We start from the raw sequence: 9,264 nt of genomic DNA, 5'->3' as shown, positions 1-9,264 counted from the left end.
GGATTTGAAATCCCAAGAAGTTACAAAGCTTGTTCCTTAAATGAGTCAAGCAATAATTAGGAAAATAACCTGGATTTTTAACTGTATAGAAATAATCATTGATACGACTCAAAATTCAGATAACACTGACTGTGAAAGCCTGAAACTCGGGATCAAAGAAGGATAGACATCAAGCAACATTATGATATGATATTGCTAAAAGCAGGTTTGCAAAGAAAGAAAGTATTTTCCCATCTCACAAAAGAACTGTATTTTATTCAGGACGTGGAGGATAAGTAACAATTGCTCAGCTGGTAGAAACCCATGCCCAGGTGACCGACCGACACAGAAGACAGCGAGAGAATCCTCAGAGGGCGCCCAGGAGGAGAGCTGCTGGTCTTCCTTCAGAGGCTCTGCGATGCTTTCTTGGGCACCTTCCAGAGGGAAGCAGTACAGCACTCACAGGTAAGAAACCTCTGTCTGTCAGGAAGCACCACTCGCATATTGAGGCTGAAGGGTGGAGAAGCTTCTTCCGTATCCATGATAGGCTTTGAAGAGAAGAGGAAGGTGGAGCTCTGGAACTAGTTGAGCTGATTGTCCTTATCCTTTCCAGATGCAGATAAAAGCTCAAGCTCTTACATACTCTTGGGTGGCCACTTCTGCTAGCAATGTTGAACAGGTGCCCCAGGAGGGCATTTCTGCTTGCACTGCTGAGGCACGCATGGGTCAGGGCACTTTATAGGTGGGCAAGGGTCTGGACACTTGCAAGGTGGGCAAGGGTCTGGACACTTGCAAGGTGGGCAAGGGTCATGGCATTTTGGTGTGCACACTGGTGGTGGCTGGCAGGGCTGCTTGCACTGCTGCTGTTGAGAAGACATCTTTCTGCAGTCTTAATATCTGAAAGAAAGTATATGACCGTGTTCACAACAAGGAATTCCTATAGAGAAAACAGCAAAATCTTGTGGAATAACAACAGATAGTATCTCACCAATCTCTAAGTATGTGCTTTAATCTGTTTAATACTTTTTAATGAATTTCTGACTTCTCTCTCGCTCTTCAGAAAATCGTTACATCAGCCCAGAGAAAACCTTCCCTTTTCTCATACAGCTTTTCTAAAGAAAATATCTTTGCTTTGAAGAAACATGCAATGTTTTCTCTTTTGGTTTCTTTCTTTCTTTCTTTCCTTCTTTCCTTTTTTCTTTTTAATGGAAACGACATCTTCAGAAAAGGCTCTCACATGTTCTAAAATCATGGGCAAGCTCACAAGCAATTTGTATCAACATTTCCTCTCATGACGTCCTGACAGAATGACTTATATCCAGAGCAAATGGCAATCAGGATGAGTGTAAGGGTCTCACACCTTCTAAGATAAATGCCTCTGAAATCACAGCAGAGGTCCAAGAAGAAGGCATAGAAGAAGGTAAATACTTTGCTCTTTATCCCTTCATGTCAATATTTCCTGTTAATTTCTTTTTCAATAGAGGAATTCAAACTAGGTATCAGTAATCTAGTAAATACAATACAACATTGTGCCCAGATTCCAAGTTCTCATCCACTAAGTAGCGTTATACCCATGATCATAATTTTGGACCCATCAAGCTTGCTGAATCCAGCAGAAACTCAACATTTGGGTGTCCATGAACAAAGTTGAAATGAAGAATAAGACTCACCAGGTTCTCCAAAGTCAATCAGAACTCGAGTGGCAGGAGGATAGCTGTCGTGCAGCAGAGGACCTATTTATTGGCGCTTACTGCCCCACCCAGGGGGAAGCGGAACTACCAAACTTGGCCTGGTCCAATCATTTCCCAACCCAAATGCAAATCCATCCATAACTGGCTTGGCAGGGACTCTGAAAACAGGAAATATCCTGATCCCGGATCTCCTCACTGGATTATGTTCTCATGACTCACAGAGGCCCTGCCTTAGCTCTCAGTTTCAGTGGTTTAAGGCAGTGGGAGCACTTGGAGTGTCCTCTAACTTGGAGTCAAAAGTTCCATTCCTTGACTGGGGAGGATGACCCCTTCCTATCTTTCACCATCCTTGACTCTAAAACTGCCTGCCTAGTTGCACTTGAGCTGGTGGCAAGTTTGTTGTACATACTGGTTTGAAATGGGCCTCGCTACCTGGTGACACATGTCACATTACCTCAAGTCTTTCCTTCAACTCATTTCGGTTTGATTCATGGCTTGCTAAACAAAGTCTCGTTTTGTCTTCGAAAATGGTCTGAGGGAAATTTGCAGATCATCTCATATGATTCCCTATCTTGACACTTGGAAACGTGTAGTAAAGTGTTGACCACTACGGTCCTCCTTTCACTGTTTGCTCCTTCAAATAAAGAACATCCAGCAGTCAGATGCCTGTGACCTTTATAGATCTGTTTTACTTCCAGCCACAAGGAATCCACTAGGCACATAGCATCCCCTACCATAACGGAGATGAGCTGGCAGCTCAGACCCAAGACTAACAACAGAAATGAAGCTTTTTGCTCATACCTCCCAAAGGGACATAACACATGCTCCAATCCAATTTCTCCAACTGACCTCTTCGGATGTCTTCAATTTTTGAAGAAATCTCAGAGGATTGTTCAAATTTTCTGGCTTCCTGTCACTGTAAAATTATTGGGAAACCCAATGTATTATGCAATGCCATTCACGCAACTAATTTTGTATGTATTTAATACTTATGAATTATTGAAACACATATTGTTTCCCATCAAATCTAGGGTAAATTCATGAGAAAGTTGAAATCACTTGATTACAAATGCAGTCACTGAAGTTCATTGCCATTCATGTACAACTTCTTAATCATTAATAAGAATTTTGTTATATTTTAAACCTATGTTTTGCATTTTCCATTTAGGTCACGGTGGAGCATGTGTCAAATAAACCTATATCGTGCTGTACTTTCTTCATACAATTTGTCAAGGTGCTGGAAGGAAGGTTTGATGGTTAATTTATGGGTCAGATTCACTGGCACAGGTCCCCCGTTTACTGGACAAACATTATTCTGTGTGTTTCTGTAAGGATGATTTTGGATGAGAGTATTATTTAAATCAGTAGCCTGAGTTAAGTCGGTTGCCCTCTATAACGTGGGAAGTTCTCATCCAATCCACTGACGGCCTGAATAGAACAAGGCTGACGTTCCCTCAGGTAAAAGAATATTCCTCTGTCAGATGGACTTCTAGCAGTTTCAGCTCTGCAGATTTTGCGTGTTCCAGACATTTTAATCTCTCTCTCTCTGTCCTTGTCCCAGTTTCTGTAACATATTTCTGTATGTATATACGTACCTACAGGTTGTAATATATAATTTGAATATTTCATCTGTCATTTCATGTACGTGCTTACCTATGGCCAATTAAAATAAAAATTTTCAAAGGTATTTTGAAGTGAATTTAAAGCCAAACATATTAATGTAATATGACACATGGGGTGTGGAATTATGACAAATATAATGAGCTATTAGCAAATAACTGAAGTTCAGGAACCATTGCCTTAGCACGTCCACCAAAGACTTCATTTCTGCCTTTTCAGTGATTTAGATGTTAACAGGTTTTCTAAGTTCCTCCCTTGTATCCTGAATATGAACACTACTCTTTTCTATGCTGTCGCCATGGGCACTGAAGAGTGTTTTGATGGATCATGGTTGGTGAGGGCCCTGTCTGGTTTAGGGATAGAGTTGCAAATCTCACTTTATGATACTGTAGAATGTTGGAACAGATGTTTAATGGAATCAGGATATCCCATCTCAACGTACGCGAACTCTTCCCTAGACCGCTGTCCTGCGCTTAAAATTCCTTTATCAAGAAATAAATCTCTTGTATTCCAGAAGTGAATACGACGTTTCAATTGTGTGAAAACAAAACTAGATATAAGGTACCATTTCAGATTCAGAGCATCACATATAAATGATTCAGAGTGACGCTGGGAGGGGAAAGATAAGCAAAGCACTACAGATCTGACATGTGGATGAAAGGTGAACTTAGGGCACATCTGATATATTTGCTTTTTTCCACTCAGTCCAACAATGTTTTAGGTCTGTGAAGAGAGAAATTTGAAAAAAATGTTCACCGTTTATTCTCTGTCTTCTTCTTCACGTGCCAGAACCCTCAACCTGTCATATTATCTTCACTGCCAATATCTACCCCTTAACCGTCCAATTTGGTACTTTGACATATCGCCCATGCATTTAGTAATAGTCCTTTCATAATTCTTCCTGCAGTCAGAAGGAAGAACTGGCCTAGTAACTTGTCTTGGCCGAATAATCAGGAAGCTTCTTAGGAATGGGGATTTATAATGGGACAGCAGGAGGAAGAGGGAAATGAGGAGTAGAGGAGGAGAAAGAGGAGACACTTGAATCGTGTGAAAGTCATCAGCTAGGCATGTGCCAGAAGACCAGGTCGTAAACTTTGCTTGCAGCTCAGCCACATCTTCACTGACTCCTATATATATTTTTAACAATATGATACGTTGTTATTAAAATGAAGGTATACCATTTAATATATAATGCGGAAAACATAAAGCTGTTAAAAAATGAGCATGTGTATTAAACGGCCAAAAACAATCACTGCTGCTACTTTGCTGTATTTAGTGTTACGAGTTTTCAATTTTCATAAACCCACACACATGCATCCATGTCTATCAGGCTACTGATTTGAGATCATCTTTTGTAATATAGATATCTCTAGGCATAGGTTGCTCTCTTTGTGCTGCATTACATTTATCCCGAATGTTCTTGTATGTTTTCTTTTCATTTTCGTTCATCTCAAGTTATTTTCTATTTATTTCTTATTTCTCCTTCGTACCATTGTTCATTTTGGAATGTGTTTCCAAACTAACAGATGTCAGAGCAACAGAGAGTAGAATGGTGGTCAGCAGGGTCTGAGGGGTCGGGGAAATGTCGGATGTTTGGCCATGGGTACAAGCCTGCAATCATACAATGAATGAGTTCTCAGAGTCTACAGTAGAGCATGGTGATCTAGGTAATAGCACTCACTTGTGTAGTTGAATCTTGCTGGGAAATTAGACCATAAGCATTCTCATCACACACACACATACAAAGACACACACACACACACACACACACACACACACACAGAAACAGGGAGACATACACACATTACATTGTTACTGATGAAGTGATTTATGTTCTAAGTGACCGATGATGGTAATGACTGCATAAAGTACACATATGTCAAGTCATCACATTATACACAGTAAATATGTACAATTTCGTTTGTTAATTATTCCTCAATAAACCCAGAGGGAAAGCATGAAGGAATAAGTATCATACAACAGAGTAACAATGTTTGAGCATCTCTGTGTTCCTTCTCCTCCTTGGCTCTCTCAGGATCTGATACTATTCTCTGAGAGAGCTTCCTTTATCCATCATTCTCTGGGGTCCTTGTAGTCACTTCAGAGTGGATATTCCCTTTTAGTCACCTGTACTGACCATATCTGATTTCCTAGTTGGAAATTAGGGAAAGGTGCGCGGGAATGTCGTTAGTAATCTTCAAAATCATTCTTTTTCGTTTTGGCCCATAGTTAATTTAGTTCTCAATTCCCTCAGAAACTTATTAGGCACCTGATATAATTTCAGTCCCCCAATCATTTCTATGTCCTACAGATCTCAGTTAGGTCCTTTTGTAGAAGGCATTTTCTGGCCTGATTAAATTACTGCTTTTTCCCTTAACATAATACAGCAACCATGAGGCTCCCTGGCACACAGGTGGAAAGAAGACAACTTCTGTCTACTTTCCCTGTTGTAACAGTCCACTGAAATTGAACTTCTAGTTGAAAACCACTTCTAATCTCATCTCTTACTCTTTCGGACTTACAAGCGGTGAGTTTTCTAATTCAACAAGGTTTTGAACTTCTGGACTGTATTATTTTTCTTTTCATTCTGTACATTCCTGGCCTGTCAACCAGAAAGATTTTCCTGAACATACATCTCCTGAAATACCCTGGGCAAATCAGCAAGTGAGCAACCATTGCTTTGCCTCTAAAGATACCATGGACTACCATTACTTCAAACATTTTGCCTTTGAATAACATGTAGCACCACATTTATGGCTTCCAATATCAGATTCCTTTCCAACCACCGCCACACACATGAGCCAATGCCACAATTTTTTTAAGATTTGTTACAGGAGCATCCCACCTCAAAGAACTAATTTCTATGTCAGGTCAAATAACAGTAGCTACAGTAGAGACAACTCCCAAATAGCAGTGTTGATTTTTCACTCATGACAGAGTCTGGTGAGCGTTGAACAGTAACATGGGCATTTGTTTGCGTCTGCAGTTCTGGTATCTTTGACTCCTTTACTTCTAACCAAAAGAAGGGATATGCTTAATGAACACATCCCTTTTCACAGCTTACTGGACCAGTAAGCTAAGCACTTGGAAAACAAGCGGCATAGTAACAGTCATTTTGTAAATCAAGATAAACATTGGAATCCCCTGTGTATCTCAAATGTGGGGTCAAAATAATGAAGAATGTAATTTCCGAGGTGAAAAAACATAGTAAGACCCTGCGGTTGTTGAGGTTTGCAATAAGAAGAGCACGTTGTACAAATGGGGAAGAGGTAGCACTTTGTCTGGTAAGGTCCCTTTAAGTTCCCTTTCTTTTGTACTACCCATGTTTTCAGAACTACTATAATATTATACAGAGTATCCCAATAATTTCCCAAACTGGTTATTTTGTGGGGTCAGATTAAAAATTCAGTTAAACTGGTAAAGAAAATCAACACAGAATATGAATGGATCATAGAGTTTAAAGAATCTCCTTGCTTGCTCTACTAGGTATGTCAGAGCCACTCCCCTGCTTGGAGCACCTGGGGTGGTGGTGACGGTGTTGGTGGTGGTGACGGTGATGATGACAGGGACAATGATGATCTGCCACCTCTCAAATGCCAATTACATGCTCGGCATTGTGCCAACTCAATGACACACTTTCATGTAATTTTTCTGGCTAAGCAAGTGGGCACTGTATATGTGATTTTCCCCAGAGTTTATCAAAGGATTTGAAATCCCAAGAAGTTACAAAACTTGTTCCTTAAATGAGTCAAGCAATAATTAGGAAAATAACCTGGATTTTTAACTGTATAGAAATAATCATTGATACGACTCAAAATTCAGATAACACTGACTGTGAAAGCCTGAAACTCGGGATCAAAGAAGGATAGAAATCAAGCAACATTATCATATGATATTGCTAAAAGCAGGTTTGCAAAGAAAGAAAATATTTTCCCATCTCACAAAAGAACTGTATTTTATTCAGGACGTGGAGGATAAGTAACAATTGCTCAGCTGGTAGAAACCCATGCCCAGGTGACCGACCAACACAGAAGACAGCGAGAGAATCCTCAGAGCGCGCCCAGGAGGAGAGCTGTTGGTCTTCCTTCAGAGGCTCTGCGATGCTTTCTTGGGCACCTCCCAGAGGGAAGCAGTACAGCACCCGCAGGTAAGAAACCTCTGTCTGTCAGGAAGCACCACTCGCATATTGAGGCTGAAGGGTGGAGAAGCTTCTTCCATATCCGTGATAGGCTTTGAAGAGAAGAGGAAGGTGGAGCTCTGGAACTAGTTGAGCCGATTGTCCTTATCCTTTCCAGATGCAGATAAAAGCTCAAGCTCTTACATACTCTTGGGTGGGCACTTCTGCTAGCAATGTTGAACAGGTGCCCCAGGAGGGCATTTCTGCTTGCACTGCTGAGGCACGCATGGGTCAGGGCACTTTATAGGTGGGCAAGGGTCTGGACACTTGCAAGGTGGGCAAGGGTCTGGACACTTGCAAGGTGGGCAAGGGTCATGGCATTTTGGTGTGCACACTGGTGGTGGCTGGCAGGGCTGCTTGCACTGCTGATGTTGAGAAGACATCTTTCTGGAGTCTTAATATCTGAAAGAAAGTATATGACCGTGTTCACAACAAGGAATTCCTATAGAGAAAACAGCAAAATCTTGTGGAATAGCAACAGATAGTATCTCACCAATCTCTAAGTATGTGCTTTAATCTGTTTAGTACTTTTTAATGAATTTCTGACTTCTCTCTCGCTCTTCAGAAAATCGTTACATCAGCCCAGAGAAAACCTTCCCTTTTCTCATACAGCTTTTCTAAAGAAAATATCTTTGTTGTGAAGAAACATGCAATGTTTTCTGTTTTGGTTTCTTTCTTTCCTTCTTTCCTTTTTTCTTTTTAATGGAAACGGCATCTTCAGAAAAGGCCCTCACATGTTCTAAAATCATGGGCAAGCTCACAAGCAATTTGTATCAGCATTTCCTCTCATGACGTCCTGACAGGATGACTTATATCCAGAGCAGAGGGCAATCAGGATGAGTGTAAGGGTCTCACACCTTCTAAGATAAATGCCTCTGAAATCACAGCAGAGGTCCAAGAGGAAGGCATAGAAGAAGGTAAATACTTTGCTCTTTATCCCTTCATGTCAATATTTCCTGTTAATTTCTTTTTCAATAGAGGAATTCAAACTAGGTATCAGTAATCTAGTAAATACAATACAGCATTGTGCCCAGATTCCAAGTTCTCATCCACTAAGTAACATTATACCCATGATCATAATTTTGGACCCATCAAGCTTGCTGAGTCCAGCATAAACTCAACATTTGGGTGTCCATGACCAAAGTTGAAATGAAGAATAAGACTCACCAGGTTCTCCAAAGTCAATCAGAACTCGAGTGGCAGGAGGATAGCTGTCGTGCAGCAGAGGACCTATTTATTGGCGCTTACTGCCCCACCCAGGGGGAAGCGGAACTACCAAACTTGGCCTGGTCCAATCATTTCCCAACCCAAATGCAAATCCATCCATAACTGGCTTGGCAGGGACTCTGAAAACAGGAAATATCCTGATCCCGGTTCTCCTCACTGGATTATGTTCTCATGACTCACAGAGTCCCTGCCTTAGCTCTCAGTTTCAGTGGTTTAAGGCAGTGGGAGCACTTGGAGTGTCCTCTAACTTGGAGTCAAAAGTTCCATTCCTTGACTGGGGAGGATGACCCCTTCCTATCTTTCACCATCCTTGACTCTAAAACTGCCTGCCTAGTTGCACTTGATCTGGTGGCAAGTTTGTTGTACATACTGGTTTGAAATGGGCCTCGCTACCTGGTGACACATGTCACATTACCTCAAGTCTTTCTTTCAATTCATTTTGGTTTGATTCATGGCTTGCTAAACAAAGTCTCGTTTTGTCTTCAAAAATGGTCTGAGGGAAATTTGCAGATCATCTCATATGATTCCCTATCTTGACACTTGGAAACGTGTAGTAAAGTGTTGACCACT

Source organism: Delphinus delphis, chromosome 1 (genome assembly GCF_949987515.2).
Source record: "Delphinus delphis chromosome 1, mDelDel1.2, whole genome shotgun sequence".
Classification (NCBI taxonomy): Eukaryota; Metazoa; Chordata; class Mammalia; order Artiodactyla; family Delphinidae; genus Delphinus; species Delphinus delphis.
Note: the sequence above shows the minus strand (reverse complement) of the source record.